This window comes from Struthio camelus, chromosome 1, assembly GCF_040807025.1.
Source record: "Struthio camelus isolate bStrCam1 chromosome 1, bStrCam1.hap1, whole genome shotgun sequence".
Classification (NCBI taxonomy): domain Eukaryota; kingdom Metazoa; phylum Chordata; class Aves; order Struthioniformes; family Struthionidae; genus Struthio; species Struthio camelus.
In genome coordinates, this window is record NC_090942.1 from 35352706 (window position 1) to 35364884 (window position 12179).

Genomic DNA, 12179 nt, shown 5'->3' on the forward strand with positions numbered 1-12179 from the left:
AGATAGAAAAAATAGAAACGTATAAATATAGAAATGTACATACAGATGTTCCATGTTCCTTTCTTGTGTTTCTTAATGACTGAGAAGAGAAACTTACTTATAAATCCCAGTCTTTAACACATCCAGCAAACATGGCAGCTTCTCTTTAGGCTCAACTTCCCTCAACTCTGAGGACCACAGACTTCAAATTTTAGGTCTTCAGTAACAGTGCAACGTTCTGTGGTACACAGGCTGAAAGCTGGCAAGAGAAGGAAAACATAACAGGGCAGGTTTCCATAGCCAAAATGCTTTTTCTACCTAATTTCTGTATAGTCTATGTCCATCCCACAAGGACATGCTACATGTAAAATGAAAGTTAGTTTTCTATTTCTGTTTTCTTGTAAATACCACAAGATGACAGTTGTACCCCACCTGCCCTGAAAAAGAAATAAAAAGCATAGTTAACTATTCAGCCAGGTGCACCCCCGTTAAAATGCCTGTGGCAACTGGGCAAATTGAACTAGAGAAAAAATCTAGTAGAAGACACAACACCTCTCTCTCCTCTTTTCCTTATAAAGGAAAAAAAAATAAGGCAGGAAACAGCAGAATCACCTAATTGCCTTGGTTTCAGGTGTGTTGGACTTCTTAAATCAGTGCGCACAAAAAGGACGATGCTTTGTCTTGCTTCTGCTATCTGAACAGAGGAGCCTTAGAAGGTGGAAAACGAATAAAACATGAGCCTCGGGGATCTTCACAGCTGAGAATGACAGCAGTTGAGGCTTCCATGCAAAGGGAAAAGTAAAGGGAAATGGAGTGACGAGAGTTGCAGCCACCTTTCCTCTAAACAAGGACATGAAATGAAAGAACATGAAGCATAGAGGAATATAATGGAAAAAAAATGAGCTGAATAAAAAGCTAACAAAAGCAGGGGAGATACTGGAGTGCATCTGAAAAGACATACGTACTTTAGATTACAATTTAACTGCATACAGAGGATTAATGCAAATACAGCTTTGGCCACACCATTTGGTTCTTTGCAACATATCTGAATTACAAAGCTACGCTCCAACTCCTCCAGAGTCCAACAGCATAAAGACCTGTCCTATCCACCAGACTGCAAAACATATTTTTCTTTACACTGTTCTAATACGGTGATAAAGTTTGAACTCCCAAGTGCTCTTCTCTTCATTAGGAAAACTGATTTCTTCATTCCTACAGACAGATTAGTAAAGAGACAGCAAAAAAACAGCACGGATGACCACACATCAATAGAAAATACAACCTGTATGGTATGAAGATACCAAGAAATCTAGAAAGAGAAATGTCTCTAGTTACTTCACACAGAATTGATGCTATTGCAAATTCAAGGTCATAATTTTTACAATTGCAGCTCTAATTAAGTAAATTCAGGCCTTCATTTCTTAATAGCTTGCTGTTAAGTTTGTTATCTAGATTCTCAGACGATATAAGCATGGGTACCTCCACTGAAGACATTTGAGCTTATTTATTTACCTTCAGTCTCAGAAACTGTAGTTCATGCTGCCAAACAGCTAAATACATTCAGATTACATATGGTGAGGAATGGGTGCCCCGACTGGTTCTGTTTTCCGCAATAGGAAACTCCAGGTTACTTCTACGTTAGTAAACTAGCTAAGATGAGAGTAAAACTTTTAAGAATAAAATTTATTTATTCAAAAACCTGTGAATCAGCTGTTTCATTTTACAAAGAGGTGATGGATGAGCTCCGAAGAGGTACACAGACCTGTGACCACAGAGGTAGGCAGCAGCACAGAATCAGATATTGCAGATCTACACATCTGCAGTTCATGTCATGCTGTGAGTGCCCTGGACTACGAGAGCTAGTGCTACATCATGACACAGATACAGGCTGACACACTGACCATAGTTTTGTGTTCAGTTTAATCTGGTACTAAAAGAGGGAGCCCTGCCTTCCCCAAGCCATTTTTTTGTCCATCTTCTCTTGCACTGACACTTCCCTTCACACAGTGAATCTTGTTAGCTAACAATTCCATATAAAAGGTAACTTTGCCCTGTACATTTTCAGCTGGATTGGTCTTGATCAAGGTTGTGGCACAACTGCATGAATACTAATACCAACATGAAGGAAGAAGAGGATAAAGGTGGATGATACCCTCTTTTTCGGAAGCAGCACCAATTTAAGCTGTATTAAACTAATTGTGGAGCTATTTGTTCATAACTCATCACTAGCATTGGCTCCAAAACTTTGCATCTGAGGAAATGAGTTCCAGTCAGTTAGTGCATACCTGTAAAAATCCATTCTGCTGCAGAACCAAGTTACTATCGCTGTTTGGAAACTAGCTACTCAGACTATTACCAATTCACAGGTAACTAGTTTGGCAAGTCAGCTATTCTGTTAGATCAGCAATGTTATTAGATAAATTATTTACCTGCAGGTTTTCAAGATCAGGGACTCATGTGAAATCTTAAGCTGTTCCTAGAGGTAGATAGCACCCCAAGACCCACATTGGTCAAGGGGAGATACGGATACTGAATGTGCACTTGTTCACAACCCAGAGGTGATCCCATGGAACGACTGCCTCCTAGATTATATTATTTTCCAGATTTTGAGGAAACTTTTGAGAAGCTTTTACTCAAAACTTGTCCAAGCTTGGAATTGTCCGTTACATTTTTCTTCCCTGCTCAAAAGGCTTAAGGGCCTCCTAAACTGCATGGAATATTTTTCCCCAATTAATTTTATGGTTTGGGGTAAGCAGAATCTTAAGTTAATACACAAATTGGCAGAGACAATTCAAGAGCTACTTCCTATGGTAGCTAGTTTGTGTTTAATGAGATGTCATTACAGCAGGCTGTATAAATTGCTGGCTCTATTTTTATACGTTAATAAAATGTTTGCATAACTCCTGCTTCTCCTTTCATTACAATTAGGCAGGCAGAAGTTCAGACAACAAAACTTTATTTATTGTTCATGTCTCTAAGTTAAATAACCACTGCAAAGGATAACATGTTTTTAAAACAATGTAACACTGTGCAAATCACTGGTAAGTTGTACTGAAATTGCAGTGCACTTTTAAGAAGTGACTGAAATGTGAAGGAAGAATGCAAGTATCAGCTTCTTACAATTCGCCCATCTCTTCTCCGCACACCCTTATTTCTTGTGCAAATGATGCATCAAGGAATATAATGAGACTGTTGAGGATGATTATATTCTGAGATCAAACACTACAAATCTATATATGTCCAAACACTACAAATGTACATATGTCCAAACTGTATATCTTATATTTATATAAGTCTAGTCAGACAAAAGACTGCATTTTAGTATTAGTAATCCACTTCTCTCTTCCATTCTGCAGAAAATGCTAAAAAGTCTTTTTAAAGAGCTCAAAATATGAAGTATTTTAAAATATCAAAACCTTAGAAAAAAATTAATTGGCCACACTATTGCAGAATATAAATTCAACTGGTTTCTTTGCAAGAATCTTTATGTACTATCTTTGACTAGTGAATTGGCAGCAGCTTTGTCCAATTGACTTTCACAAGAACAAAGCACAATAAAGAGACCTATTTCTCAGCACTTGAGTCCTGACTACTATTATCATCCACAAGTTATTACACAGAATATGAGGACTCTGTTTTTGAGAGGTGATCCAACATTTTCTGAGTGCTACCACTTAAGTGCTGGACTCCAGTTCCAACAGCCTTACATGTAGACACACACCCCTTTTAGGAACTTGAGTTCAGGTCCAGAAAAAAGCTACAGGAGCTGTGACTTAAAGAGCTCCTGCTCCCTTACTGATATGTGAAGGGCATCAGCACAGGGAATGGCGCACACAGCAAGGCCTGCGCAGTGCTGCATTTGATAGTTTGCACTCAAAATGTGCCACCCTAGATAGCTGGCCTGCAGTGCCCTGTTCTCTTGTCACACCCAGGCACATGCACCTGCCTATTTACTACCTCCTTCTCAATGCTAGAGACACCTTTTCCAATAACTTTACTTGCATGTTACAAAGCTGTGTTTTTAAAGTTTAGGTGTTGCTACCCCTATTTAACATCAGCAGGCTTTAATAAAGCAATAATAAATTAAACCAAAATAAGTTTTGTTACTGGTGGCTTTGCTTTTGCTAAATTTTTTTTATGCGTTCCTAATAGCCAGTGAGCAGTACTTTAAGTTTCCTCTTTGGCCAGTGTAACAGTAAAGAACCTCCTTCATCAGCTAGGACAACCCATTTTCTAGATACCTGAACAGAAATCACAGAATCCCAGAATGGTTGAGGTTGGAAGGGACCTCAGCAGATCATCTAGTCCAACCTCCCTGCTCAAGCAGGGTCCTCTAGAGCACATTGCCCAGGACCGTATCCAGAGGGTTTTTGAACATCTCCAGGGAAGAAGACTCCACTACCTCTCTGGGCAACCTGTTCCAGTGCTCTGTCACCCTCACTGGAAAGAAGTTTTTCCTCAGGTTTAGGATGGAACTTCCTGTGGTTCAGTTTCTGCCCATTACCTCTTGTCCTGTCACTGGGCACCACGGAGAAGAGACTGGCCCCATCTTCTCAACACCCCCCCTTCAGATACTTGTGGACATTGATGAGATCGCCTCCCAATCTTCTCTTGTCCAGACTGAACAGGCCCAGCTCTTTCAGCCTTTCTTCATAGCAGAGATGCTCTAGTCCAGTGCTCCATCTTTGTAGCCGTCCACTGGACTCGCTCCAGGAGCTCCATGTCTCTCTTGTACTGGGGAGCCCAGAACTGGACACAGTACTCCAGGTGAGGCCTCCCCAGGGCTGAGCAGAGGGGCAGGATCACCTCCCTCCACCTGCTGGCAACACTCTGCCTCATGCACCCCAGGATCCCACTGGCCTTCTTGGCCACAAGGGCACATTGCTGCCTCACGCTTCACTTGTTGTCCACCAGGACTCCCAGGGCCTTCTCGGCAGAGCTGTCTTTGCAGCAGGTCAACCCCCAGCCTGTACTGGTGCCTGGGGTTGTTTCTCCCTCGGTGCAGGACCCTGCACTTGCCTCTTCTTGAACTTCAGGAGGTTCCTCTCCGCTCAGCTCTCCAGCCTGTCCAGGTCCCTCTGAACGGCAGCACAGTCTTCCGGTGTGTTAGCCTCTCCCCCCAGTTTTGTATCATCAGCAAACTTGCTGAGGGTGCACTCTATGCCTTCATCCAGGTCACCGATGAATACATCCAACAATAGTGGACCCAGGACTGACCCCTGGGGGACACCGCTAGCTACAGGCCTCCAACTAGACTCTGTGCCACTGACCACAACCCTCTGAGCTCTGCCATTCAGCCAGTTCTCAATCCACCTCACTGTCCACTTCATCCAACCCACACTTCCTGAGCTTACCTAGGAGGATGTGATGGGAGACAGTGTCAAAAGCCTTGCTGAAGTCCAGGTAGACAACATCCACTGCTCTGCCCTCATCTACTCAGTCAGTCATCCCATCATAGAAGGCTATCAGGTTGGTGGCATGGAGAGCTGTGACCTTGACATATGCATGATGGATTTTTAGAAGGCCAGCAGCTGCCTAGTGTATTGTTGAATGTTGTTTTGTCAGGGAAAGATTTCTTGAACTACCTAAAAGGCCAGCCAAAACACTGCCATTTTCTCCTTCAAAAATTTGCAAACATCACATCCCCTCACTTTCTGTGAAAAGATCTTGAGAAATACTGAAGTTACTTCAAGTACTTGTTTGAAAACTGCCTCTGTTTCCCTCCACCTGGCACTGAACCACTACAGTGATGCAGAACAGCCCAGGCATTACCACTGGGTGCTTCATGCAACCTGTCATTGAAATCAGCAAAAGCAAACAGGAAAGTCTTCCTTTCTGCACCTTTCCCAGGACCAAAATAGCACCAAAAAGTAGGCTTTTGGTGACTCTTCACAATAACAAATTTTCAATATAATATCCAAATACCTAATGTAATACTTAATAGAGAATTTTTATAGAACAATGTTACTAACTTTAAACCATAAAACTTTTAATTTCATAGTAACTGCTTATGAAGATCACATAAAAGGAACTGTAAAGCTTTCCCTCCACCCTCAGCCATGTTCTCATTTTTACATAACAAGAGCCATGCGACCATGGGCAAGCCCTTTGTGTGGTTTAATTATATTGCTACAAGACATGTACTGAATATTCTGTGAGAATGGGATGGGGACAGGATAAGGACAAATAAAGCAAACTGCTGTGTAAAGCTCTTCTATGGCTTTCACACCTAACTGTAGTCAGTAGCACCACAATGAGGACAAAATCCTCTTAACATTACACTCATTCATCAGACAATCCTTCCTTTAAATTAAACAATTAAAGAAACAAAAAACAGAGATAGCAGGTAGTACTCACTACATCAAGTCTTTGTTAGCTGTGACATCAGCAGAACCCCTTGAGCAGAAAATACTAAACTAAATAGTCCCTTGAGAGTTTTTCCAGGACATCCAGTTAGTTGATCAAACTGTTCCAGACAGTCTGGACTGAGTGAGATGCTGCAACTGCAGTTGAACTGAGGACCGTCCCACCCCCAAATGCCTCATCCTCTGCTTTGTAGATCTCTAAAAAAGCAATACCATAGGCAACACGAAATGTGATGGTCACAGCTCTGCATAGCAAAGGATACACCTCAAGACGCATGAGTTCAGCTAGTCCATTTAATCTATCTGACACTACACAGTTGCTTCAGCTGCTCATAGCCGTAAGCCTGTTTCAGAAAGCCACCACAAAAATCACTGTTTATAGAATATAAGGATATTTTTACTACTTTGATTACAACTACAGCACTTGCTAGACTCCTTTCATGTACTGACTATACATACAGCTGTGTTCTTCTAAGCAATTAGTATTATCTTGGAATGATCTGTGCTATCAGCCTGAACGACTCCAAAATTGCAATTTGCTTCTACTTCTGTGAGTATTAGCAGGAGGATACTAGAAATGGCAGAAGACAAGAGAAAAGGGAGCTGCACAGGATAGCTAAATGCCTACACTTCAGCACAGCTTACAGATATGTTGTGATCACATTACAGATTATATACAGTGACTATAAATGCAAATGGGGCAAAATGGCTACTAAAATATATTTTTAGGACTGAATTTTCATAGGATTTCCGGTTCCAAGACACCTTATTATAAGAAACAACTGAAAATGTTTTTCTGAACTTTTAACTATTTGGGATGATGTTTTCCAGGCCAGGTGTCTGCCTCAAGCTGATGCTTTCAAAAGACACTTTCAACCAGAAGGGATCAGGTGAATGCAAGAACGAAACTGGAGGAAAAAGCTCTCATTTTTACTCAAGCACAAGAAAAACCTTCTTAATGTACTTGAAAGGGCCTATGATTTCTTTACTTTGAAGCCAGAATTTGAAATTTAGTGGGAGAGTAGACTTTGAATCAGGGATATGCCTTTTGGGCAATTTTCCTACTGAACATCAAGATAAAGCAATATGCTTTTGAATCTCATCCTGCACATGCAGAACAAAAAAGGAAAAAAAAAAAAGATCTAAAACTTTTAAAGAAGCCAGAAGCTAAGTTTTCTAAAAATTAGGTGGCATTAAGCAACGCTGCAGGTTGGTCCTGTAACACCTGAGCAATATTACTCCCACCTGATGCAGCAGGAAATAAGGCTGGGGCTCAACTGTTCTCAGTGCTCCCTCTTCTGGCACCCAGCTAGTGGAAAGGATGGACACCTACCTACAACACCAAGAGAGTTAGAAGTAGACCGACCTCGTGGGGGAGGGGAAGAAAAGGTGATGTTTGGATGGCTGGTAAAGGAAATTAATGCTATATGTATACCAAATGCTAATGTACACCAAGACTCTATCCCTGTTTTTTCCAGGGATTTACTCAGAGCAGCAAGTCTCTTACATCTAATTGGTGCCCTCTAATGAAGTGCTTCTCATTCTCCAAATTCCAAATTTGAGCCTCTGGAAACTAAAATCAGAAATACCAAGCACTATCTAGACTATTTATATTGCTTCCACCACTGCAGCTTCTGAGCACTTCAAGCATTTCAAAGAACAGATCATCACCATAGGCTTGCAATAGGAAAGCCCTAATATTACAGACAGGGCAACAGAAATGCACAAGTTAAACAGGACACTTAACAGCTTAATTTAACATAGCTCTAAAGTTATGGCTAGCACCTCCATTTCTGAACTTATTCTTGAATAACCTGTAAATTATATCCATGATATCAAATTAAATGAAGAGCACCCAAAGTTAAGCAGCTATTTTTGTACTGAATGCCTCAGCTTTCTCAGTTTTAAAGTGATGATAATGCTATTATTTTAGTGCGTTGAGAAATCATTAATATATGTGAAGCGTTCAGATACTCTACTACTGAGATTACAGGCTTTTCTAGAATAAGGAAACGCACACATTCTGTACTCAGATCAAGAATTAACATCATGCAGATAAAGAGGCATGCCCTCTTCTTCCTTTTTTTTTTTCTTAATTCAGTAAGCAGTAGCCATCTCAAACTGAATGAAGGATCGAGCAGTGGATGGAGAGAGGGAGTGTGTGACCACATAATTAGACTATCGTAATACACATGCATGATGTCAAACAGATGGAAAGTTCTTAAGCAATGAACACTGAATTTTTCCATCTTAGTATTTTTGACATTGCTTGTATGTAATTATACGTATCTTTAATGTTCAGTTGCAGACAGAGACTACTGGACTTTTATTTAAACTTAAGAGATTATTAATAAATTAAAAAATCCAATGTCTAAACAATTTCTTCTAAAGAAATTGATCCCAATATGAACTTGGCTCCACCAGTAACCCAAACTTTAAAAATGATAATAAAAAAACCCTTCTCTGAAAGCTTAACTAGCATACTTTGGCCAAAGGACAGGATTCCTTAGCACAACGCTTAAACAATGTGGAAAGTTTGCATTATCAAGTGCGTACTGTAACTTTCATATAGGATTGCAAACGTGACACAAACACCTGGATATGGATACACAACTCAGTTTTCATACGTGCTAAGCACAACTAATTCCAAAGGAATGCAATGGGGGCTCTGTAATAGCTTGGCAATCTCTCGAAGGAAAAACTATGACCCGCATTATTTCACTTTCTTGGAGTTAAAACAAAGCAAAGAATGAGCCGAGACTTATTAAAACGCAGGTAGCAGATCAAACACAACATTCTAAGGTGCTCATTCTCAGACAGGCTTACTTCACTTTTATTGTCTTACAAACCTAACTAAACCTGTAGCATTAAAAAATAAAAACCCACCTTGACTTTGTAAACTAACCTTACAGTAACTTGACCACAGATGAAATGACACGGGAAGAAGTTTCATTCAGAGAGACCATATTGCAAGCTCAGGGTTACCAAAAAAGTACCCAGCACTACTATTTGCATTGGGTCATATACTACAAGCAGTTTCCTGAGCAGCACGTGACTTAGGTCACTGGAAATTTGTGTTCAAGCATCTGAAATACCTAATACCTAAAACTATAAAGAAAGCCTTAGGAATACAATCAAGTGTGAATAACTGCAGTACTATATTATTGAATCAGCAAAAGATGGAAATATAAATTGTGCATTAACTGCACCTAAGGAGTTATAACTGAAGCGAAAGTCACTCAGTTCACTGTGGAGAGCCCCTTAGAGAAGTCTGCCCCACTTAAAACTTCCATCAGAAACTTTTTCCTCATTCCCTTGCCTGAGCCCATATTTTCTTTCATCCTCCTTTCTCCTTCTTCAGCAGGATTGAAGGAATTTTTCCAACTTCTGTACTGTTCTTGGATACACAGAAGGGAATCTTACAGAGGGAAGAAACCTTCTCCTGGCTTACATAGCTTCCCAGCTCTGTACACTAGTTAGATAAGAACAAGGCTAAGTATACTATTTCATGCAACACATTTTAGCACTGCTACCTCCAATATTCTGAGACTGCACTTTTGTCTCTTGGTAAGGGATTAGAAAGTTTCAGGGACTTTATGTTCACTCTCCTCTAAACAGTCCTTTGGTACATCTCAGTTCAGACACAGACGTTCTCCTAGCTCAGTGCATTAGTGGCTCTCCAACACAGTGATCCTGGTACAAGCTCTGGAAGATCCAAGACCAGTAATTGAGGGAAGATATACATAAGATCATACACACCCTATTTTTTTTTTTTTACTTTTTCCCTAGGCAACCTTGTTTATCCTCTGTTTGCAACAAGACTCTGGATAAGACACACTACGTTAAGATTCAAAATTCAGAGATAGCAGCAGCTCAGCCTAAAAACTAGGTTTAGAGTAGCTGGATATGAACACACTCATAGGTTCCTCTAAAAGCTTCAAACGCTATCATGTTACTGCAAGCAACAGGAACTGATACTTGACTACATTTGATAGCTCTTTATACGTAAACAATTTCAAAACTGAATAAAGGTAGTGAGAAACAGTTTATGCTAGATGAAAATTGCACTTAAAATACTGGATTTGTATTTATCTGCAGTAGCAAGTTAGGTGTCCCATCAGCATTTAACCAATGCGCTAACTTTGAGATTTCGTTCTCTTTCAGTTAATCTGAAAATACGGATGCTTCCTTTTATCCAGGCAATATAAAACAGCATTCAGTGCAATGTTGCTCATTTATCACAAGTCTGTGAGACAGAATCCCTAAGGAGATTATCAACAGATAGTCTGAGAACCATATTTAAGCAACAACAAAAAATTATCCTTTGAAAAGCGTATCTGTGGGTAACCATACATTTTTCACTGCTTCAAAATACTTGATTAGCTTGGATGACTTCAGTGGCCTAGTCAAAGTGTTGTTTAATCAGTATTACTTTCATTTACTACTTAATTTTTTTGAAAAGTTTTTGCAAAATATATATTGCAATGAATTAACTTGTCATAAATATCATCTATCCACACACTTACAGTTGCATGAGCTACTTCCCTTTTCTTCTATGCCGATATAAAAAGTTAACTAAGGCAACTGCTTACTCAGAGAAATTTCTGTGTTTAGCTGCCTTTGACTGCCACTTAAATTGGTAAAAATACAAAGACAACACAGTGCTACATGATGAGCATATATTGCTGACAGATGATCCGCAATATTGAGAACTCTCCTACAGGGGCATTTTATCACTTAGACTTCCAAAAACATTACTGAGAAGTTATTGTTAGGTTTACAGTTTTTGCTTCAAGAAACTAGACCTCCCCCCACCCAATGTGACACCACCACTCTTACTCTACCAAAACCTTTAAAGTTTGAGCCAAATTTAACCTGATAGTTTCCCTATTTCTGAGCACATTTCCTTTTTAACATTCAAAAGAACTCTCTCAGTTTTGCATTTCAATCAAACTCTCACACATCCAACCTGAAACATGAATCACACTAGGGCTATTTCAGGGAACAAGTACAGCTATAGTGGCAGGGGAGGTGTACCATCTACAAGATCACACAAACACACAGCTAATCACAAACTAATGCTTCAGTTAAGTCATTTATTGACTGTAAATATGTTTCTCCTTTCAAAAACTTGCACCAGTTTGCCATCAGGACATCCATTACTTCTAGTGCGCTGCAGACCAAGACTTGTCAGAACCTCAAAATATTTTCCACCATTCAGGCCCTGATCTGTGTTACAGGTACAATACCCTAGGAAATGAAGCAAGCATTTTTGGACTAAATAAACGTAAGAGAAGGATATGAATTTGATAGTCTTTCTAAACTTATTGTTGAAGTACTGCCAACCCCAAGTGTTCAGAACTCATATGTCAGGACCCACAAAAGAATTATGATTTCAAAAGCACTGCAATTTTGAAATCAAGTGGGAGTGCATTTACGTATTTACTTTTACTTCTCCTTCAGTTGCATTTAGGGTTTTCCTGCTTTGTGTTTCATACTTCATTGCACAACTAAAAACCCTCAGTTTTGAAGTGTCTTTAATTTATAGCCTAGATGATCACAAAATTCCTTGATTCTAACAGCCAGACCTTCATGAAAAAACAGCAGCATTAGAAAACTACAATAAAACTGAAATAGTTACATGTAACACTTAAGAAGGCATTTAATCAATTTACTTAAATATTTACAAGAGTGTTTATGTAGCCCATTTTTCCATCTGTTTTTATTTCCTGAGTAGTAATAATAGAAAAGTAAGTTAAAACAAGGAAGGCAGACAACACAAAGCGATTTAGGAAGAAAATGTCATTTAAATTGACATCTTTAAAAGTTGGTTAT

The 12179-nt window shown here is 39.6% G+C and overlaps 1 long non-coding RNA gene across 4 annotated transcripts in view; it reads right to left on the reverse strand.

The window, feature by feature from the left end:
• Positions 1-12179, reverse strand: part of LOC104153324 (uncharacterized) — a 41593-nt gene that overhangs the window by 26864 nt on the left and 2550 nt on the right. For 2 of the 4 annotated variants that reach the window (XR_011139463.1, XR_011139465.1), the window contains exon 3: positions 98-238. This is a non-coding gene — a long non-coding RNA (uncharacterized lncRNA). Of the gene's footprint in view, positions 1-97; positions 239-591; positions 11595-12179 lie in introns of all 4 variants that reach the window. The other 2 variants (XR_011139466.1, XR_011139467.1) reach the window with 2 other exon arrangements.